Source organism: Capra hircus, chromosome 2, assembly GCF_001704415.2.
Source record: "Capra hircus breed San Clemente chromosome 2, ASM170441v1, whole genome shotgun sequence".
Classification (NCBI taxonomy): domain Eukaryota; kingdom Metazoa; phylum Chordata; class Mammalia; order Artiodactyla; family Bovidae; genus Capra; species Capra hircus.
Window position 1 is genome coordinate 88405672 of NC_030809.1, and position 24700 is coordinate 88430371.

The window sequence follows — 24700 nt, forward strand, 5'->3', positions numbered from 1 at the left end:
ATCAGAAAATTTCCCTCTTTAAATTTATCTGTTCCTTTGAGTTTGTTTGTAAGTTTGGGTAGCTCTGATAAAATCAAGTTTCTAATTTGCAAATCTGAGGGCCAGGTGGTAATAATATCCACTCATAACTCTGAAATGAGAATTACTGGAGATGCTGACAGAAGTAAAATATCACTGACAGTAATATGTTTTGTGAATCAATCCCACCCATTTATTTATCTTTAAAACCACAAAAATGACATATAGACTTCCCTGATAGCTCAGCTGGTAAAGAATCTTCCTGCAATGTGGGAGACCAGGGTTCAATTCCTGGGTTGGGAAGATCCCCTGGAGGAGGGCATGGCAATCCCTCCAGTATTCTTGCCTGGAGAATCCCCATGGACAGAGAAGTTTGGCGGGCTATAGCCTCTGGGGTTGCAAAGAGTCAAACACGACTGAGTGACTAAGCACACACCTAGCACACAAGTGGTATTTACTATTATTATTGTACCTGACAGTGTTGTATTTAAGAATATTAATCTTTAATAATAACCTTTCTACTTTGATACTATTATTATCCCCTTTTACAAATCTGGAAACTGAGGCATGGGGAGGATAAATAGCTTTCCCAAGGGCATACAACCAATAAATGATATATCCAACTGTTTCTCTTTGAGATCCCACTTGCAAACAGGCAGCCTATGTAGCTGCAGTGTGTACTTAAGGGTGATTTTCTTTCAGCCTCTCCTTTAAATAAATGTGTGTGTCTATGTTATTTCTGTTACAGAGAGAAGAGGTACTCCTTTATAGGGACTCATAAAGGCATAGAGCATCTAGAGATTTACTGCCTCCATTACGCTGCTGGGTCTCACAGCACATGTTATGTTTTTATCAGTTTCTCTCCACAAGGTAGGAATTGTTTTCTCTCCATGAATTCTTCACGTAATTACAGTTTTCTTGTCTATGAACTTTATTTTTATTAAATCTGAAAAGCATCTGACATCTATAGACTTAAATGCCACACATCTCCAAATAGTTAAGTCATAAAAACACTTCTAAAATATATTTCTATTATAAAATTAATACCTGTTCATTGTAAAAAATAAAAGAAAAACAGAAAATGTATAGTAATCCTACCATCTTGAGATAGTGCTCTTTGTATTTTCTTTTTTGCCTTCCCGAGTTTATTGATTTATATATATTATTATATGTATTTTATATATAATATACTATTATATACACATATTTTACTATATGCATATATACATACATATTATGAGTAGAAATAATAGGATATAAATGCTCTTTGGCTGGAATGCTTCTGTTTTTTAATAACTTATTTATTTATTCATTTATTTATTTTTAGTTGCACTAGGTCTTCATCCTGTGCTCAGGCTTTCTTTAGTCGTGGCAAGCAAGGACTACTCTTTGTTGTGGTGCATGGCCTTCTCATTGCAGGGGCTTATCTTGTTGCAGAACACAGGCTCTAGGTGCAGGCTTCTGTATTTGCAACACATGAACTCAGTAGTTGACGGTTTGTGAGCTCTAGGGTGTGCGGACTTCAGTTACTGAGCCGTGCATGATCAGTAGTTATTGCTTGTGGGCCTGGGAGTGTGTGGGCTTCAGTAGTTGTGGCCCGTGGCTCAGTAGTTGTGGCATATGAGCTTGTTGCTCTGCAGCATGTGGGATTTTCTCAGACCAGGGATCAGACCAATGTCCCCTCATTGGCAAGTGGCGTCTTCTCCTTGGTACCACCAGTGAAGTCCTAGAATGCTTCTATTTTAATTTTTTAATTTAATTTTATATAGTTGATTTACGTTGTTGTGTTAGTTCCAAGTGTCATGTCCAGCAGAGTGATTCAGTTATGCATATACCTATATCCATTCTTTTTCAGATTCTTCTCCCATATAGGTTATTACAGAATATTTAGTAGAATTTCTTGAACTATACAGTAGGTCCTTGTCGATTATCTATTTTATATATAATAATGTATATATGTCAGTCCAAGTCTCCCAAGGTATCCTTCATCCCCTTTCTTTCCCCTTTAAATTTATTTTCTACATCTGTAACTCTGTTTTGTAAATACGTTAATTTGTATCATTTCTTTTAGACTCCACATATAAATGATGTTATATGATATTTGTCCTTTTCTATCTGACTTATTTTACTCAGTATGACAATCTCTGAGCCCATCCATCTTTCTGCAGATGGCATTATTTTGTGCTTTTTTATGGCTAATATTCCATTGTATATATGTACCATGTCTCCTTTATCCATTCATCTGTTGATGGGCATTTAGGTTGCTTCCATGTGCTGGCTATTGTAAGTGGTGCTGCAGTGAACATTGGGGTGCATGTATCTTTTGGATTATTGTTTTCTCCAGATATATGCCCAGGAGTGGAATTGCTGGATCATATGGTAATGGGTAATGTGTCACTTGTTTGTGATTGAGAAGCTAAAAAGCAACAACATGGTAGCTCTACTTTTAGTTTCTTAAGGACCTCTATACGTTGTCCATAGTGGCTGTACCAATTTACATTCCCACCAACAGGAAAGAAGGGTTCTCTTTTCTCCAGATCCTTTGCAGCACGCCTTGTTTGTAGGATTTTTGATGATGACCATTCTGACCAATGTGAGGTCATATACCTCATAGTGTTTTGATTTGTAGTTCTCTGTTAATTGGTGATATTGAGCATCTTTTCATGTTCTTTTTGGCCATCTGTATTTCTTCTTTGGAGAAACATCTGTTTAGGTCTTCTGCCCATTTTTGGATTGAGGGTTTTTTGTTTGTTTGTTTTTAATTGCACTGCATGAGCTCTTTGTATGTTTTGGAGATTAATTTGTTGTTGGTTTGTCTTTTGGGGTTTTTCTTTTTTATGTTTTCCTTTGCTGTGCAAAAGGTTTTAAGTTTAATTAGATCTCATTTGTTTTATTTTTGGTTTCATTTTCATTATTTTAGGAGTTGAGACAGAAAAGATATTGCTACAATTTATGTCAGAGTGTTCTGCCTATATTTTCCTCTGAGAGTTTTTTTTTAATAACATCCAGCCTTACAATTAGGTCTTTAATCCATTTTGAGTTTACTTTTGTGTATGGTATTAGGGAGTATTGTCATTTCATGTTAGCTATCCAGTTTTTCCAGCACCACTTCTTGAAGAAACTGTCTTTTCTCTACTATATGTCCTCACCACCTTTGTCATAGATTATTTGACCATAGGTGGGTATGTTTATCTCTGGGCTTTCTGTCCTGTTTCATTGATCTATACTTCTGTTTTTGTGCCAGTACTATACTGTCTTGATTACTGTAGCTTTGTGGTATAGTCCAAAGTCAGAGAACTTCATGCCTCCAGCTTTGTTTTTCTTTCTCAGGATTGCTTTGTCTATTTGGGGTGTTTTTGTGTTTTCATGCAAAATAGTAAAATTTTTTGTTCTAGTTCTGTGAAAAATGCCATTGGTGACAAGGGTCCCATTGAATGTGTAGATTGCCTTGGGTAGTATAGTCATTTAGATTATATTGATTCTTCAATCCAAGAACATGGCATGTCTCTCCCATTTGTGTCATCTTTGATTTGTTTCCTCAATGGATTACAATTTTCAGAGTACAAATCTTAAGTAGGTTCCTTTCTAGGTATTTTATTCTTTTTGATGTGATTGTAAATGGGATTGTTTCCTTAATTTCTCTTTCTCTCTTGCTTTGTTAGTGTACAGGAATGCAAGGGATTTCTGTGTATTAATTTTGTGTCCTGAAACTATACCAGATTCATTGATTAGCTCCAGTAGTTTCCTGGTAGCATCTTTAGGATCTTCTATGTATAGTATCACGTAATATGTAAACAGTGACAGTTGTACTTCTTTTCCAGTTTGAGTTCCTTGTATTTATTTTTCTTCTTTGCTTGCCATGGCTAGGACTTTCAAAACTATGCTGAATAAAAGTAGTGAGAGTAGGCATTCTTGTCTTGTTCCTGATCTTAGAGAAAATGCTTTCAGATTTTCACTGTTGACAACTATGTTTGTTGTGGATTTGTTATATATATGTGTCTGTGTGTGTGTGGTTTTTATTATGTTGAGGTAGTTTATTATTTATTTATTATGTTGAGGTAGGTTCCCTCTATGCCCCTTTCTGGAGTTTTTGTCATAAATAGGGGTTGAATTTTGCTGAAAGCTTTTTCTGCATCTCTTGAGATGATCATATGGTTTCTATTCTTCAATTTGTTAATAGAATATATCACATTGATTGATTTGTGTAGGTCTATTTCTTGTAAGTTGTCAATTTTATTGGCATATAGTTCCTGGTAATAGTCTCTTATGATCCTTTGTATTTCTGTGGTGTCAGTTGTAACTTCTTTTTCATTTCTAATTTTACTGATGTGAGTCCTCTCCCTTGTTTTCTTGATAATTCTGGCATAAGGTTTATCAACTTCGTTTACCTTCTCAAAGCACTACTTTTAGTTTCATTGCTCTTTGCTATTGTTTTCTTTGTTTCTATTTTGTTTATTTCTTCTCTGATCTTTCTTATTTCTGTCCTTCTACTAACTTTGGGGTGTTTTTTTCTTCTTCTTCTAGCTGTTCTAGGTGTAAGGTTAGGTTGTTTATTCAGTGTCTTTCTTGTCTCTTGAGGTAGGCTTATATTGCTGTAAACTTCCCTCTTACCACTCTTTTGCTGCATCCCATAGGTTTTGAGTTGTCGTGTTTTCATTGTCATTTCTTTCTAGATATTTTTTTATTTCCTCTTTGATTTCTTCACTGACTTCTTGGTCATTCAGAATAGTATTGCTTAAGCTCCATGTTTGTGGTTTTTACAGTTTTTCTTTTTTCTTCTGTAGGTAGTGTCTAATGTTGTAGCATTGTGGTTGGAAAAAATGCTTGATATAATTTCAGTTTTCTTAAGTTTACCAAGGCTTGATTTGTGGCCCAAGGAATGATCTATCCTGAAGAATGTTCCATGTGCACTTTAAAAAAAAGTGAAATCTACTGTTTGGGGATGAAATATCCTATAAATATCAATTAGATCCATCTTATCCAATGCAGGATTTAAAGCTTGTGTTCTTTGTTTTCTATCTGGATGATCCATTGGTATGAGAGAGATGTTAAAGTCCCCCAGTGTTACTGTGTTACTGTTGATTTCCCCATTTATAGCTGTTAGCATTTGGCTTGTATATTGAGGTCCTTCTACGTTGGGTGCATATATATTTACAATTGTTATATCTTCTTCTTGGATTGATCCTTTCATCATTATGTAGTGTCCTTCCTTGTCTCTTACACAGTCTTTATTTTAAAGTCTATTTTGTCTGATAAAAATGCTGCTACTCCACCTTTCTTTTGGTGTCTGTTTACATGAAATACCTTTTTCTATCCCCTCATTTTTGGTCTGTATGTGTCCCTAGATCTGAAGTGGGTCGTTTATAGATAGCATATGTACAGATCTTGTTTTTGTATCCATTCAACAAGTATGTCTTTTGATTAAAGCATTTAACCCGTTTATGTTTAGGTAATTACCGATAGTTGAGTTCAGTTCAGTCCCTTAGTTGTGTCCGACTCTTTGCAATCCCATGGACTGCAGCACACCAGGCTTCCCTGTCCATCACCAACTCACGGAGCCTGCTCAAACTCATGTCCATCAACTCAGTGATGCCATCCAGCCATCTCATCCTCTGTTGTCCCCTTGTCCTCCTGCCTTCAGTCTTTTCCAGCATCAGGCTTTTTTCCAGTGAGTCAATTCTTTCCATCAAGTGCCCAAAGTATTGGAGCATCAGCTTCACCATGCTTTCTTCAAATGAATATTCAGGACTGATTTCCCTTAGGATTGACTGATTTAATCTCCTTGCAGTCCAAGGGACTCTCAAGAGTGTTCTCCAACACCACAGTTCAAAAGCATCAGTTCTTTGGCACTCAGCCTTCTTTATGGTCCAACTCTCACATCCATACATGACTACTAGAAAAACTATAGCTTTGACTAGATGGACCTTTGTTGGCAAAGTAATATCACTGCTTTTTAATATGGTGTCTAGGTTGGTGATAGCTTTTCTTTCAAGGAGCAAGCATCTTTTAATTTCATGGCTGCAGTCACCATCTGCAGTGATTTTGGAGCCCAAGGAAATAAAAGCTGTCACTGTTTCCATTGTTTCCCCATCTATTTGCCATGAAGTGATGGGGCCAGATGCCATGATCTTAGTTTTTTGAATGTTGAGTTTTAAGCTAGCTTTTCCACTCTCCTCTTTTACTTTTATCAAGAGGCTCCTCAGTTCCTCTTCACTTTCTGCTGTAAGGATGGTGTCATCTGTGTATCTGAAATTACTGATACTTCCCCGAGCAATCTTGATTCCAGCTTGTGCTTTATCCAACCCAGCATTTCTTTATGATGTACTCTGCATAGAAGTTCAATAAGCAGGGTGACAATATACAGCCTTAACATACTCCTTTCCCATTTTGGAACCAGTCTGCTGTTCCATGTCCAGTTCTAACTTGCTTTCTGACCTGCATACAAGTTTCATAGGAGGCAGGTAAGGTGGTCTGGTATTCCCATTTCTTTAAAAATTGTTCAAAGTTTGTTGTGATCCACACAGTCAAAGGCTTTGGCATAGTCAATAAAGCAGAAATAGATGTTTTTCTGAAACTCTCTTGCTTTTTCGATGATCTGGCTGATGTTGGCAATTTATCTCTAGTTCCTCTGCCTTTTCTAATCCAGCTTGAACATCTGGAAGTTCTTGGTTCATGTACTGTTAGTGCCTGGTTTGGAGAATTTGGGGCATTACATTGCTAGTGTGTAAGATGAGTGCAGTTGTGCAGTAGCTTAAACTTTCTTTGGCATTGCCTTTCTTTTGGATTGGAATGAAAACTGACCTTTTCCAGTCCTGTGGCCACTGTTGAGTTTTCCAAATTTACTGGCATATTGATTGCAGCACTTTAACAGTATCATGTTTTGGGACTTGAAATAGCTCAGCTGGGATTCCACTAGCTTTGTTCATATTGATGCTTCCTAAGGCCCACTTGACTCCAGGATGTGGCTCTAGGTGAGTGATCACACCATCATGATTATCTGGGTCATTAAGATCTTTTTTGTATAGTTCTTCCATGTATTCTTGCTACCTTTTCTTAGTAGCTTCTGCTTCTGTTTGGTCCATACCGTTTCTGTCCCTTATTGAATCCATCTTTGCTTGAAATGTTCCTTTGATATCTCTGATTTTCTTGAAGAGATCTCTAGTCTTTCCCATTCTGTTGTTTTCCTCTATTTCTTTGTAGTGATCACTTAAGAAGGCTTTCTTATTTCTCCTTGCTATTTTTTGGAATTCTGCATTCCAATGGGTATATCTTTCCTTTTTTCCTTTGCCTTCCACTTCTCTTCTGTTCATAGCTATTTGTAAGGTGTCCTCAGACAAACCAGTTTGCCTTTTTGCATTTCTTTTTCTTAGGGATGAGCTTGATCACTGCCTCCTATACAGTGTCAGGAACCTCTGTCCATAGTTCTTCAGGCACTAACATTCCAGGTTCCTATGCAGTATTGTTCTTTATCACATCGGAGTTTACGTCCATCACCAGTCACATCTACACCTCGGCTTCGTTTTTGCTTTGGCTCCATCTGTTCATTCTTTCTGGAGTTATTTCTCCACTCTTCTCCAGTAACGTGTTGAACACCGGGCAGTTCATCTTTCAGTGTCATATCTTTTTGCCTTTTCATACTGTTGGTGGGGTTCTCAAGGCAAGAGTACTGAAATGGTTTACTATTCCTTTCTCCAGTGGACCACATTTTGTCATAACTCTCCACCATGACCCGTCCATTTTGGGTGGCCCTACATGGCATGGCTCATAGTTTCACTGAGTTAGACAAGGCTGTGGTCCATGTGATCTGTGTATGTTCATACTGACATTTTCTTGTTTTCAATTTGTTTTTATAGGTCTTTTTCCTTCTGTTCCTCCTTTGTTCTCTTCTCTTGTGATTTAACTAGCTTTGGTGTTACATTCAGGGTGCGTTTACTGTGTGTATATCTGTAGTAATTTTTTGGTTTGCTCATCCTATGAGGTTTTGAGATGGCAGTCTGTGTGTGTACAAGGTTATTTTAAGTTGTTGGTCTCATTCCCACCTAGGGAAGTGCCTTTAACATTTGTTGTAAAGCTGTTTGTTTTTGGTTTTTTTTGTTTTGTTCTATGTACTTTCTTTTTGCCCTATAAAGTTAATATTTTTATGAGGTTAAATCTGTCGTCTTCCTCGTAGGTTCTAGTTTTGATGTCTGCCTCTATGTTGGCTTTTTAAGTGTGTATTATGAATTGTTTCAAACATAGAGTATTTGGCAGAAAGGTATAATGAACCCCCATGTACTTCAATATGGCTTAAGTAATTAAGAACTCATAGCTAATCTTGTTTATACCATCTATATTATTTTGAAGCAAATTCAGACATTGTCATTAAATATTTCAGTATGCACACTGACTTTAAAGGTATTTTTAACTAACCTGTAGTTTGCATCTGACATAGTTTGTCTTGCTGCAATCACTGACTTTCACTAAAAGATATTTACAGTATTAAACCAAATCCAGCATTAGTTAAGATTATTTTTACATAATTTAGGATTTTAAAATAGTTTCCATGAGAATTTAATTATACTAAATACTTATATTGCTCATCTCTCATGAATTAAATATACATATCTGTAGGATATCTGTATAACATTTTTGTTTCTAAAGTTATATCTCAATAAAAAGCTTTAGCTACCTTTTTTACTAAAGTTATACCTTATTAGAATCCATAAATCTTTTTATACCATGATATAAATTTTTTTGTCTTCAGAAGGCACTGTCCTAAATCGTGAACTATATTATATATTAAAAAGATATTGCAAGCCTTTTGAATAAAAGTTTGTATTTACCTCTCCAGAAATGTAACAGCATTTTTTTTAGTCTTTGGACTAGATAGAGTTTTATGTTATAAGTAATTAATATATGATTGGTTTTTGAGCTGTCATTTCAGAATAAGCAATACAATCTTAGGGTCTTCTTTGGGGATAAATACTGAATATAAAAATTCATCATAAGAAATTCAGGAAATATCTCATAACTACTAATACCAGAAAGAGTACAGAATAGCATTAGCTGTGATTCCTATTCAAAGAATAATGATACAAGACCAGAGTTAGTCTCAGCTGGAAATAGGATTGTCGATATGTATCAAACACACATAAGAAAAATAAGTCTGAATCTTCAGCATAGCTAAGTAAAATCATGTTTTTATAGTTAAGGGAGTCCATCAGGTTAATAGTGCCAAACTGTTTCATCTTATGAATGAGAAAACAGAAGAGCAGAGAGCTTAACTCAGGTTTGTCCAAAGTCACACAAATGTTTTTTTATCCAGTTTTCTCAGAAGATATTTAAGAAGTAATAAAAAGTTCTAAAAAGTTATCCTTATTGATAATAACAATTATTCAGTGCTTACTGATTAGCAGACAGTCTACTAAATACTTTGAATCATTTGTTTCATTCAATCCTTACAGTGCACTTTGAGGTAAAAATTATCATTATCACCTTTTAGAGAAGTAACGAAGCTGACTCTAACCTAGGCAGTCCCAGATACAGAGCCCTAACTCTTATTTGCTTTTATTCAGAGAAGAGACTCTTAAGTGTTATAATAAGTAAGTAATTGTATTTTTCTATCAATTGAAGCAGGCAGAGTTATTGGAAGAACAGAAAGAAGATTGCAAACTATCAGTCTCAGAAATAAAGCAGGAGTGGAAAGTTTTAGCAAAATAGATGGCAAGCAATTACATCCTGTTTAAAAAAAAAAAAGGTATTTGTGACATGATTTGACTCTAGATTATTTCCTTATTTTCAGGGAATATTGCATCCCTCAATTCATTTTTACATTTATAAAAATTTATTTTGGTTTTTCAAATGAAAGCTGGCTTATCATTTTATAAATTAGTGACTAAAGCAACACTCAAAACAGATTGACTATTGCTCTAGGTTTTAATGTTTGCTGAAGTTCATGTCTAAAGATACACATGAATTAAACAAAAAAAATGAAATCATGAAAGAAGGAAGGATTTTTTTTTTTTTAATGAACTTGCAAGTTTAGTTCTAAGTAACAATCATAGTTCTAGCTTGAGGCTTTTCTGGGTGATTGTGAATAATGATGAGGTGAGATTACAGGCCTCTAGCAAAGCCTGAGGACATTAATGCTCCTAGCCAGTATTTATCCTCCCAAAAAAAAAAAAAAGATCCTTAGTTTGTGGAGTATTGTTTGAATTGTCAGAAGAAATCAAACCTGAGTCTGTCATTTTATCCCAAAGGTCATCTCAGGAGTCTGAAGCTTAAATGTTAAGATAAATGTTTACCCAAATGGAAACCCTTAACAGTCGTTTCATTTACTGTTGCTTCATTTTATTTTTACTGCTTTGGGGTATGTATTTTTATTTATGTGCAGAAAGAATTATGTGTAAAGAATTGTAACCCCAAGAAAGTAATATCACTATTGAAAATTGTTATCAACTATGTAGAGCATCTATTGGGGGAAAAGAGGTAAGGTTTTTTTTAAAAAAAGAAAAACAAATTTAGGTAGCTCAGCTGGTAAGAATCTGCCTGCAATGCAGGAGACCCTAGTTCGATTACTGGGTGGGGAAAATCCGCTGGAGAAGGGATAGGCTACCCACTCCAGTATTCTTGGGCTTCCCTGGGGGTTCAGAGGATAAAGAATCTGCCCACAATATGGGTAACCTAGGTTCAATCCCTGGGTTGGGAAGACACCCTGGAGAAGGGAGCAGCTACCCACTCTTAATATTATGACCTAGAGAATTCAATTGACAAGGAGCCTCACAAGCTACAGTCCATGGGGTCTCAAAGAGTCGGACATGACTGAGTGACTTTCACTTTCAGTAAATTCACCTCTCAGTTTTATTAGATTTTCATGGAAATTTATGTTTCAGAGGATTCCATTTACTGCTCTTCACTGAAAACATTCTTCTTGCACAATCTTATCACGTGAAATTATAAACTGGTTTTGTTGTTCAATCGTTAAGTCGTGTCTGACTCTGCATCCCCATGAACTGCAGTACACCAGGCTTCCCTGTCCTTCACTATCTCCTGTAGTTTACTCAAACTCATGAATGGTTAGTGTGGATATTTTGAAAGCCCTAAAATTTTAAATTTATGGATAATTATCTATTGTCAATTACCCAAACCTCAGTTTCTTTTCTTCCTTACAGCTGTTTGCTCTAACATGTCTAAAAACTTTGTGACTTAAGTTGTTAAAATGACTCCCCTCCTTTAAAACATATTTACATAATAGATGGTAAGAGGGAAGAAATTAGCAAACCAAAACCTTTACTTAACTCACCCAATGTATGGAATAATAATGGTAACGATAATAGTAATTAAAGGAGTAGTGTTCTGATAATCATCTGATCACATGAAAAAACGGTAACGCTTTACATAGGCTTTAGTGTATGTCAGGCACTATTCTAATTCACATTCTAACTCAAAAGTCCATCATTATCCCCATTTTTAAATGAGGAGACTGAGTCAGTAAAAGATAAAGTAGTAAATTCAGGATCAGAAGCCTGAACCAGGGCTTCAGAGAGCCACAATAAAAAATTCTTTCCTTCACAGTCTCACATCACTGCATATAAGGCTTTGTGCTGGGGATATAGTGGTAAATGAGGTAGGCACAGTTCCTGATTCCATCAAACAGAAAATTATACAGTTTACTTCATTTCCATATTACAAGGTAATGTGAGAACTTATATAGGGAACTCATATAGTCTGGGAAAATCAGACAAAGAATCTCCAAAGAAGGGGCTTTGGGGCTGAGGAATGAGTGAGTCTCATGGTCGGGTAGAGGTGGGGAATAGGATAGGCAGGGGCCACATTGTGACTTCTGTAGCCTCTAAACGTCTTTACCTTCATGGGTCCCTTCCTCTTTAAAAGTATTATAAGTCATATCTTATCATAATATTGGTATGAAGAGAAATATATTAATATCATATGCTAAAACATTTTCTTTGACCTAAAAGGGTTTTTATTTTTTTCTTATTTTAAAAGAAAGTATGACCCAGAGGGATGTTGTGGGGAGGGAGGTGGGAGGGGGTTTCATGTTTGGGAACGCATGTAAGAATTAAAGATTTTAAAATTTTAAAAATAAAAAAATAAATAAAATTAAAAAAATAAAAAATAAAAGAAAGTAAAACATTTTCATTGACTCCTAAGAGTATTTTGGACCCTAGGCACTTATGCCCTCTGTGCCTAATGAATAAGTTAGCCTGGAGGTGAATATTGAGCCAGAAACATTTCAGATGGAAGGAACAACATAGGGGCTTGCTTGCTCAGGAAACTGAAAGGGGGCCAGAATGGCCAGAGTGAGAGTGCAGGGGAGGGAGGCATGAGGTGAGGCTGGTAAAGCAGACAGGGCCCTGTTATTATTCAGTTGCTAAGTCATGTCCATCCCTTTATGGCACCATGCACTGTAGCAAGAACTGCAGGCTTCTCTGTCCTTCACTATCTCCTGGAGTTTGCTCACATTCTTGTCTGTTAAGTTGCTGATGATATTTAACCATCACATCTTCTGCTGCCCCCTTCTCCTGCAGCCATGTGATTTATCCTAAGAGCCATGGGAAATTTTCAAAGGGGATATCTGTGTGCGTGTTGATGTGTATGCTTAAATTGACATACTCACATGGTTTAATATCAATGGTTCAGCTTTTCCCTCTGAACCCTCACTTCTTATTCTATTTTTCCTTCTGATATTTGTCTTCATTTATCCAGGTCAAAGTAATTTGCTTCCACCTTAGATTTTTTATCACTTTTAGACATCATATAGTAACACATACACATACATACTACAAATAAAGTTCAGTTCAGTTCAGTTCTGTTCAGTCGCTCAGTTGTGTCCGACTCTTTGCGATCCCATGAATCGCAGCATACCAGGCCTCCCTGTCCATCACCAACTCCCGGAGTTCACTCAGACTCACGTCCATCGAGTCAGTGACGCCATCCAGCCATCTCATCCTCTGTTGTCCCCTTCTCCTCCTGCCCCCAATCCCCCCAGCATCAGGGTCTTTTCCAATGAGTCAACACTTCACATGAGGTGGCCAAAGTACTGGAGTTCCAGCTTTACCCTTATTCCTTCCAAAGAACACCCAGGACTGATCTCCTTTAGGACTGGATCTCCTTGCAGTCCAAGGGACTCTCAAGAGTCTTCTCCAACACCACAGTTCAAAAGCATCAATTCTTCGGTGCTCAGCTTTCTTCACAGTCCAACTCACATCCATACATGACCACTGGAAAAACTATAGCCTTGACTAGACGGACCTTTGTTGGCAAAGTAATGTCTCTGCTTTTTAATATGCTATCTAGATTGGTCATAACTTTTCTTCCAAGGAGAAAGCGTCTTTTAATTTCATGGCTGCAGTCACCATCTTCAGTGATTTTGGAGCCCCAAAAATAAAAGGGACATTATAAATTTACTCAATTACCCTACCCCACCTCCACCTTTTCTCTGTCATTCTTCATTGTTGTACTATGAATAATAAATACCATTATTTCTTGTCCAATTAACTGTATGTGCTGCTTTGGGATTGTCCCTTCTATCAGATGAGGATAAGTGCACCCATGTTCTCCATGGTTCTGTTCTCAGTTCTTTCATTTTTGCACTTCTAAAAATGATGCTATTTTACAACCACAGTTAAGTGTTGCTGTTGTTATGTGAAAAGTGCCTTAGCATTTTCTGTTCCCACAAACTGGAACATCCATTCACCCACAGGACCACATTGATTGATCCTGCCCTTCCTTAAATTCTTGACAAAAGGAGTGACTGCTCAGTAAGGCTGTTCCTGACTATCTTACTGGAAATAGCAACTCTCCTACCTGGGATTCTTGCTTTACTTTCTGTTGTATTTTTCTCTGTAGTGTTTTATTGTTAATACAAATCATATGTTGTATTCCACTTAATTGTTAAAATTATTGTCACTCTCCTCATGACTACAGCTTCAAAAAGACAAGGATTACCTACTTTGTTTGATTATCTGTTTGTTTATTATTTTCCCCCCCTCAGTGGCTAAAATAGTACCAGATACAGTATCATTTGAATTAATGATTAATTATAGTCCCAAGTAGTTGTCTTTGGTTGTATATCCTTACTTAGGCATTTTTCAGTTTTCTTAAAATTTCTAATTGCCTATTTTTGTTTTTCCTGCATTGTTTTTCTTTATCATATTCCCATTTCTTTCCAACTCTTCATTATGTGAAACGTTTGTGGCCATCTCTTTCTGATTTTGTTCTTTTCCCTGGGAACTATTCTTCTAGATAATTTCATTCTTTGACTACACAGCTGTTATCTTAAGGCTTCCTTTCCTCCTCTTCTCAACCCATGTTTTTTTCTCTTTTTTATTGTGTATCCTCCTTTAATGAAGCATATCCATTAGCAACTTTCTAAGGAAGAATATATGGATGATAAATATTTTGAACTTTCACATGTTTGAATGTCCTTTATTTTATTCTCACATGAAATGTATCCAGGTTCCAGCATGCATAGCGCAAAGGTGGGAGGAGGGCCTCACTAGGGGAGAAGGGAAAGTGGGATCTGTGCATTAGTATTGGAAAGGGAGAAGACGCATTAAAAGATGACACTTTTTTGACTACCTGCTCTATATGAGACACCATCTAAAAACTGACATTTTATACCACTTCTACTGTGGCTTCCCAGGTGGCGCAGTGATAAACAATCTGGCTGCCAATGCAGGAGATGCAAGAGACACAGGTTCGATCCCTGGATTGGGAGGATCCCGTGGAGAAGGAAATGGCAACCCACTCCAGTATTCTTGCCTGGGAAATCCCATGGACAGAGATGCCTGGCATGCTATATATTCCATGGGGTCAGAGAGCATCAGATGTGATTGAGAACACATACAAACACACACCACCTCTACTACTAATTTTTTTGTACATAATATTTTTAATTATTGTGTTTAAAATGCTAGAAAGGTACCGCCTTTGACTAATGTGCTGAGGATATCCAATTGCTGCCTATCTAACTGCTTGCCATCTGAATTCTTATTTGTCTGGGATTCTAGAGTACAAATCATTTTCCCTCTGAACTTGGATGGTGATGCTTCACTGTCTTTCAAAATTTAATTAATTGCAGCCTGTTAGTCCTTTGTAGCTCATCTGCTTTTTCCCTCTGGTAACTTTTGAGGTCCACTCTTGTTTTCCTTGTTCAGTTCTCAGTGACATGTCTTGGGGTAGGGTTTTTCTGTTCATGTTGTGTTCGGTGAGCACTTGTCATCTGAGGTGTTTACTCCCTAGAAAACCATCTTTTACTGTTTCTTTAGTAGTGCCCTCCCTTTTTTTTTTTTCTTGTTTTTCTTTCCTTCTGTAACTTTTGTTATTCTGTGAAGGACGACATGAGTAGAACATGTAATGTTTCTTCTTTACAATGTTATTTTCTATTTCTTTTAAAATCTGTTTCCAGGCAATGCTTTCGATTCCTAAAACCAACCCCTCCCCCCAAAAAAGAGTTTCAGAGGATGTTGAAATATAAAATTATGTGTTCATTTTCTTAAAAGAAGTAGAAACGTGTATGGTCTATCTCCCATCTTGAACTAGAAGTCATTGAATGTTTGTAAGCAGAAAAATGACCAGATCAAACGTCATTTTACTCTAGCTGTAGTTTGAAGTATAGCAGCATAAACAGGTTTTCCTGGAAATAATTGTGTGATGTTTCTAACACCTAGTACATGATATAAGTAATAAACTATTAAAATAATGACCTAAATAGTATATTTATATATATAAATAGGTTGATATTTAGTGAAAATAGTACTTTGGCCACCTCATGCAAAGAGTTGACTCATTGGAAAAGACCGATGCTGAGAGGCATTGGGGGCAGGAGAAGGGGACGACAGAGGATGAGATGACTGGATGGCATCACTGACTCGATGGACGTGAGTCTGAGTGAACTCCGGGAGTTGGTGATGGACAGGGAGGCCTGGTGGGCTGCGATTCATGGGGTCGCAAAGAGTCGGACACAACTGAGCGACTGAACTGAACTGACCGATTGTCATATTATATAAACATAAAATATTAAGGGATTATATTTATATATTATCCCCATGCCAAAACAATTTATTCAGAAATTGTTGCATCTCTACTTACTCTAGCAGTACTTTCTATCTATTGCTGAATACCAACCTCTCTTATAATAAAATATAAATGTGATTTTACATAGAATATCAATAAATGAGTCTTAAACCAGCCTTTGACTTCTAGAAGTTTATAATCACTTATTTGCAGGATTTTAAAATGACACAGCTGTGAAGATCAAAATACTCTCATAGAGTGGCAATGATGATTAAATGAGATAAAATATATGATTTCATTTTCCCCTCTTTTCTTTGCACTATGAGCCCATTTTTAAACCATCTCTAGAATATCTCCATTACTAGAGTCAATTTAGCAATCCAAATCCCCTAGTCTGTATTTGTCTGAAAATATTGGTGCTTTAAAGGGGACTGTTGCCAACTTATGGAATACATATATAAATACATATAAGAAGTGTTCTTCCTGGTTTCTTCAGCTTTTTTGTGTACATGATTAAAAAGTACTGGTAAGCTTTAGTGCTGTTAAAGAAATTCACATTGATTATTGCTAAATCTTTATACTGTGAATAATTTCTTTATCAAAGTTATACCTCTATAAATTCTAGTCACTTAAATGCAGTTTTTTTAGTATTTCCCACCTTAATTATTATGCTGTCGTGTGACTTCTCTTTCATGTTATTGAATGTATTAAGGAAAATGCACTTAGACAAGTTGCTTTCATTTGAATCTGTCTTAAAAAGAACTACACACGTATAAAAATTATAAGTGGTGGCAGAGGTTTATTATAGGGTCTCTCATTTGCTTCCTGTCTTTCACATAACCTGGGAAAGGGAAAGGGGGAAATTTTAAATCCATAAACTAATAAATTCAGTAGATTTCAAGAAAAATAATAAAAATTAAAATAAAGAAGATTCCAGATTCCAAATATCTTCAACTGTGTGATTAAAGATACTGCCAACCACTATGCATTTTTCATAATTAAAATATATTGTCCACCTTTCATATTTCCTTATATAAATAAAGAGATTGTAATTTCAGATACCATTATTATACCTATTTGTTGCCTTTATTGTAAGTGAAAATTTTCAGTATGTTCTGGTCTCTTCCTGTGTGTTCAATGTGTATGTACACGCACACATACAGTGTAGACATGCACACACACAGCTGAGGGAGTAGTAAAAACAAAAGGTATTTTATTAAGTAAATAACACTCCCCAAAGGTTTTATTCAGTTTAAATAATAGATCAGAAGTTCATTTTTTAGGGCACTAGCTTCTATTTTACATGGGAATTATTTTAAAATCCATATTATACTATTTTTTTCATAATTTGAATGTTATGATTTCTTGGTAGTGCTACAAAAATCTTTCTGCTTGCTTTTTTTTCTGTTCACAGTATTCAGAGTGGTCCATGTGACCTAGATATTGAAAATTGAAGTAGAGTGTGCTGCATTGCTGATATTTACTGTGAAACCTTGGAAACATTCTGCTTTCACGTGCTAGAATTACGGGGTGCACGCTGTTTAATATTGCTGGTATTTTAAAAGGTCTCTGAAAGTCGGCACAGTTATTTTTAACACTGACATTACAATATTGTTTTAAAATATTCAAATAATAAAAGAGAATACATTTGTATTCCAGTTAAAAATACACACATAATCATTGTTCATTTTAAAGTTTTAAATCTGCTAGGTAAGACTCATTATGGATCTTTTCCCCGTTATTTACATTGTGTTTAGGATTACAGTAATCTACTTGTTTTGAAATCCAACCCAATAAGGTGCAGTTAGTTCTTTGCTATTTCCTAATTTTGGGTGAACTCTGTTAAATAAATTGAAAAACAAAATAGTATCTAGAATCTGCAGTATAAAATTATGCTCATTAAGAGAAGTTATTTTATCATTTGTCAGATTAATGTAGAGCATCTCTTCCAAGAAATCAGGTTCTGCATTCAGGAAGCCATGTTCTCCCAGCATGGAAAGCTGTTTCACCCTTTAATACTTTTGTGTAAAAAATAAAACCTGGAAAGGAAAGCACTGAATGAGTTAAATCATCTGAACAGTGACTTTCAAGTCATATCTGTACTGAAAGGACCTGATTTGTTTTCTCTTTACTCATTGTAAAAATATTGTACAAAAGAAGAAATAACTGATTACATCATGATTCTCAGCTAAGAAAATTAAAGCACAGATGTGCTAAAGATCAACTGTGTAGTTTTATTTGTCTTCTTGATGACAGAAAGATTAGCTTACCAAACTAATTCATAGGTTTCTTTATGTAGTCAGGGAAAGCTACCAAGTACCAGGGCAGATAACCAGAATCCATATTGAGAAGTCTTAAGACCATAAACTGGAAACTGGGTGTGTAGAATCCAATCTGAAGTACAAGGAGAGGCAGAAATAAGTAAGGAATACAACCAGGTTAGGCAGAAGCTGGGCAGAATGTGATGCAATAAACAAATAAACAATAAGCAAGTACACAAGAGTGGCCCAGAACCAGGGCTCTAATAGAAAGTAAGGGCAAGAACATTTTAATACCTTTTTGGAAAGTGGGAATGGGAAGCATATCAGGACTAGAAAAACTTCTTACAATTTAGCAGTCATCTAGTTTTGATTTGTCTCCAGCTTCCTTTTTTCCAAACCATTATTTCTTTCATAGAACAGTCTTCTAAAACACACATATATATTCTTCATATTTTCTTTGTTGAAACTTCACATTGCCCTTAACCTTATTGTGTAAAAGTTTCCTAGCAGTCCAATAAAAAAGAAATCTGTAAACCCAAGCTTTGCTAAACTTGTTAGACCTGGAAGACTTTTTGCATCACATCAAATCCCACACTTTGGAGCTACATTCTCCAAGATACCAGTTTGGGAAACTAGCTATCCTTGTTTATGAGAACTTAAAGCCATTTTTAAAAGGTAAGGTATATGCTGAATAAATGAATGAATTTGTCAGTATTTGCTAACATAGCTGTTTCAACTTTGCACAGGATCCAGTCTTTGATATAGGAAGGGCTCACATTATTTGTATAGTCAAACAAATAGGAAATCACCATAGCTACTCATTTTTAAAGGTCACTTAGTTTGTTGAGTTATATAAGCTAGACTCCACAACAGAGAACCACTGATCTATATTTTGGGCAGCAGTCACATAATAAGAGCCCCAAATCATATTTTACAACAATTATATTGTGCTGTTAGTAATTCCTTATAAAGAGGACTCCAACTAAAAGGCTCCTGAAGTGATCTTGTCTCACCAAGACACACAGAATGGCCAGTAGCCAAGAGATTTGTACTTTCTATTCTGAATCTGCTGTCAGCTATCTATGAGACATTATAGACATTATCTGAAAAATGAGGAGGTTGCCACTTCCCAGCTTGATGTTAAAAATGAACTTCTAAAATATTCTAAGTTCTGTGCTCATTCTATATCCAATATTAATGTGAATTTCCAAAAGATGGATATAGTATTGAAAGTTTCTCTGTCACCTTGTATTTTAAGTGATCCTCCAAACATAGATTGGGAAATACAAGACTAAATATATTCCAAAATTTCTTGTAATTCTGAAATGTTACGTTCAATGATTTTAAGTTATCTATTTACATTTTTCTCCTTATAAAAAAAGAGGATTATATATTTATAAGCAAAGAAAAGTATCTTAGGTTGCAGAATTGTCTTATACAACTGCACGTTTAATTAAAAACAATATATGTATGATTTTAGAGTATTTAGAGTGTTAAAAATTTTTAAGTTATAATAGTATTGGTCTTTATGGTTTCTAAATAAAATACTCTGTTTCATGCAAATATTATTCTTTACATTAAAAATTTGCATGTTACAACTCAAAGGAAGTAATAGCTAAAGAAGAGATAGTTTTTCCAAAATAGGAGCAGTGTTGGGTTATGTCACTTGATTTAGTGTCAAGTGTCATTGTATATTCTTTGAAAACATTTCAGAATGTGACATTGTAGTAACTTTCTGTTATAAGAAAGCAAAAATAATGGAAGGATATTTTGTTTCTTTGGTGGTAGAGTAGAACACAGAATGACTCAGGTTTTCTTAAGGAAAATTTATTTGCAAAAATTATTTGGGGTAGGAGACCTTTTGAAGAGACTCACTGACAAAATTTGGGACAATATGAACAAAAGCTTTTCCTTAAATTAGAATGACAGCTAAAACAAGAAGCAGTGGAGTTAGGAAACCATCAATGGTATGCTAAAATTAATGAGTAAAATTTTACATAAAATATTTTTAAAATCTTTCCCCATGTATAACTTTTTAATTATAAAGGAAACAAAGGAAAGTAATTTGGCAGTGGAAAAACTGATGGATATCACATTAACAAACTGATCAAATATATACTACCAATATTATATTAAACTGACATTTCATGTGCCTCCTGATGTGATGCACTTGAACAGCACACAACTTTTCCTCTGTAGTATTCCCACCAAAATGCATAACACAAAGCTAATCATGAGGAAATTCAGGGGAAAAATGAAGGACATTTAACAAAATAACTGGCCTGCATTCTTCAAAATAGATTCAAAAGATTAGAGTTTATAGACAGACTGCCTGAAGAACTTTGGGTGGATGTTTGTGACACTGTACAGGAGGCAGGAATCAAGACCATCCCCAAGGAAAAGAAATGCATAAAGCTGAAATGGTTGTCTGAGGAGGCCTTACAAATAGCTATCAATAGAAGAGAAGTGAAGCAAAAGGAGAAAAGGAAAGATATACCCATTGGAATACAGAGTTCCAAAGTATAGCAAGGAGAGATAAGAAAGCCTTCCTCAGTGATCAGTGCAAAGAAATAGAGGAAAACAATAGAATGGGAAAGACTAGAGATCTCTTCAACAAAATTAGAGATATCAGGGGAACATTTCATGAAAAGATGGACACAATAAAGGACAGAAAGGGTGTGGACCTAAAAGAAGCAGAATATATTAAGAGGTAGGAAGAAATATACAGAACTATATGAAAAGCATCTTCATGACCCAGATAACTACGATGGTGTGATCACTCACCTAGAGCAAGATATCCTGGAATGCAAAGTCAAGTGGACCTTAGGAAGGATCACTACGAGCAAAGCTAGTGGAGGTGATGGAATTCCAGGTGATCTGTTTCAAATCCAAAAAGATGATGCTATGAACGTGCTGCACTCAATATGCCAGCAAATCTGGAAAACTCAGCAGTGGCCACAGGACTGGAAAGGTCAGTTTTCATTCCAGTCCCAAAGAAAGGCAATGCCAAAGAATGCTCAAACTGCCACACAATTGCACTCATCTCATAGGCTAGAAAAGTAATGCTCAAAATTCTCCAAGCTGGGCACCAACAGTACGTGAACCAAGAACTTCCAGATGTTCAAGCTGCATTTAGAAAAGGCAGAGGAACCAGAGATCAAATTGCCAACATCCATTGGATCATTGAAAAAGCAAGAGAGTTCCAGAAAGTCATCTACTTCTGCTTTATTGACTATGCCAAAGCCTTTGACTGTGTGGATCACAACAAACTCTGGAAAATTCTGAAAGAGATGGGAATACTAGACCACCTGACCTGCCTCTTAAGAAATCTGTATGCAGGTCAGGAAGCAATTGTTAGAACTGGACATAGAACAGCAGACTGGTTCCAAATAGGGAAAGGAATACGTCAAGGCTGTTTATTGTCACCTTGCTTATTTACCTTAGATGCAGAGTACATCGTGAGAAATGCTGGGCTGGAAGAAGTACAAGCTGGAATCAAGATTTCCAGGAGAAATATCAATAACCTCAGATAAGCAGATGACACCATCCTTATGGCAGAAAGCAAAGAAGAACTAAAGAGCCTCTTGATGAAAGTGAGAGAGGAGAGTGAAAATGTTGGCTTAAAACTCAACCTTCAGAAAACTAAGATCATGGCATCTGGTCCCATCATTTCATGGCAAATAGATGAGGAAAGAGTGAGAGACTTTACTTTTTTGGGCTCCAAAATCACTGCAGATGGTGACTGCAGCCATGAAATTAAAAGACACTTGCTTCTTGGAAGAAAAGTTATGACCATCCTAGACAGCATATTAAAAAACAAAGATATTACTTTACCAACAAAGGTCCATCTAATCAAAGCTATGGTTTTTCCAATAGTCACGTATGGATGTGAGATTTGGACCATAAAGGAAGCTGAGCGGCAAAGAATTGATGTTTTTGAACTGCGGTGTTGGAGAAGACTCTTGAGAGTCCCTTGGACTGCAAGGAGATCTAACCAGTCCATCCTAAAGGAAATCAGTCCTGAATATTCATTGGAAGGACTAATGCTGAAGCTGAAACTCCAATACTTTGGCCACCTGATGCAAAGAGCTGACTCATTGGAAAAAAAACCCCGATGCTAGGAAAGATTGAAGGCGGGAGGAGAAGGGAACGACAGAGGATGAGATGGTTGGATGGCATCACTTACTCAATGGACATGAGTTTGGGTCATCCCCGGGAGTTGGTGGTGGACGGGGAAGCCTGGTATGCTTCAGTCCATGGGGTCGCAGAGTTGGACATGACTGAGTGACTGAACTGAACTAATGCTGCTGCTGCTGCTAAGTCGCTTCAGTTGTGTCTGACTCTTAGCGAACCCATGGACTGCAGCCTACCAGGTTCTTCCGTCCATGGGATTTTCCAGGCAAGAGTACTGGAGTGGGTTGGATTGCCTCCTCCAGGACCTGTAAGCTATATAGTCTTTATACACAAATAGATATTTGGGGTTTTTCCCAGAAGTTAAATACAACTTTTTGGCTGACATTGGAGTTGGCAAGTCAGAGTAAAATCCAGAGGACCGAATTGTTATATGGTTTAATTTTTTAAAGATATTTTCCATTTAATAGATAATCAGAAGACAAAGACTGTAATAGATTCAGATAACAGCTGGTCTAATGTTTGAATCCAAGGGTCAAAACCAAAAACAAATGCTTAAGAGAGGTTAACTAAGAGGGACATCTTTTTTTTTTGGGGGGGGGGATGTTAGTTCAAAGGTCTTGTAGGTCTTCATATCTGCTTCCCTAGTGGCTCAGAGGGTAAAGCGTCTGCCTGCAATGTGGGAGACCTGGGTTCGATCCCTGGGTCAGGAAGATCACCTGGAGAAGGAAATGGCAACACACTCCAGTACTCTTGCATGGAAAATCCCATGGACAGAGAAGCCAGGTAGACTACAGTCCATGGGATCGCAAAGAGTCAGACACGACTGAGCGACTTCACCTCGCTTCACTTAAGTCTTCATAGAACAGTTCAGCTTCTTCAGCGTTACTGGTTGGGGCATAGGCTTGGATCACTGTGATATTGAATGGTTTGCCTTGGAGACGAACAGAGATCATTCTGACATTTTGAGATTGCATCCAAGTACTGCATTTTGGACTCCTGTTGACCATGATGGCTACTGCATTTCTTCTAAGGGATTCCTGCCCACAGTAGTAGATATAATGGTCGTCTGAGTTAAATTCACCCATTTTAGTCCATTTTAGTTTGCTGATTCCTAGAATGTCGATGTTCACTCTTGCCATCTCCTGTTTGACCACTTCCAGTTTGCCTTGATTCGTGGACCTGACATTCCAGGTTCCTATGCAATAGTGCTCTTTACAGCATCGGACCTTGCTTCTGTCACCAGTCGCATCCATAATTGGTTATTGTTTTTGCTTTGGTCCATCCCTTCATTCTTTCTGGAGTTATTTCTCCACTGATATCCAGTAGCATATTGGGCACTTACCAACCTAGGGAGTTCCTCCTTCAGTATCCTATCATTTTGCCTTTTCATACTGTTCATGTGGTTCTCAAGGCAAGAATACTAAAGTGGTTTGCCATTCCCTTCTCCAGTGGACCACATTCTGTCAGACCTCTCCACCATGACCCGCCCATCTTGGGTGGCCCCACACAGCATGTGGTTTCATTGAGTTAGACAAGGCTGTGGTCCGTGTGATCAGATTGGCTAGTTTTCTGTGATTATGGTTTCAGTGTGTTTGTCCTCTGACGCCCTCTCACAACACCTACAGTCTTACTTGGGTTTCTTTTACATTGAACATGTGGTATCTCTTCACGGCTGCTCCAGCAAAGCACAGCTGCTGCTCCTTACCTTGGACAAGTTGCCCCTCCTGACCTTGAACGTGGAGTAGCTCCTCTCAGCCCTCCAGCCACTGCTCCTTGGACATGGGGTTGCTCCTCTCCTCTGCCGCCCCTAACCTCGGACGTGGGGTAGCTCCTCTCAGCCACCGCCCCGGACCTCAGACGTGGGGTAGTTCCTCTCAGCCACTCCTGCACCACTGCAGCCTTGGGTAATTCCAGTAGTCATGTATGGATGTGAGAGTTGGACTGTGAAGAAGGCTGAGCGCCAAAGAATTGATGCGTTTAAACTGTGGTGTTGGAGAAGACTCTTGAGAGTCCCTTGGACTGCAGGGAGATCCAACCAGTCCATTCTGAAGGAGATCAACCCTGGGATTTCTTTGGAAGAAATGATGCTAATGCTGAAACTCCAGTACTTTGGCCACCTCATGCGGAGAGTTGACTCATTGGAAAAGACTTTGATGCTGGGAGGGATTGCCGGCAGGAGAAGAAGAGGACGACAGACAATGAGATGGCTGGATGGCATCACTGACTCGATGGACGCGAGTCTGAGTGAACTACAGGAGATGGTGATGGAC

The 24700-nt window shown here is 37.1% G+C and overlaps 1 protein-coding gene across 1 annotated transcript in view; it reads left to right on the forward strand.

Annotated features, from left to right (window-relative positions):
* The window catches only part of MBD5 (methyl-CpG binding domain protein 5), a 149434-nt gene continuing 125497 nt past the window's right edge, over positions 764–24700 (forward strand). The window contains exon 1 of the mRNA XM_013969841.2: positions 764–888. The gene's annotated coding sequence lies outside the window, so the exon portion shown is untranslated. The remainder of the gene's footprint in view (positions 889–24700) is intronic.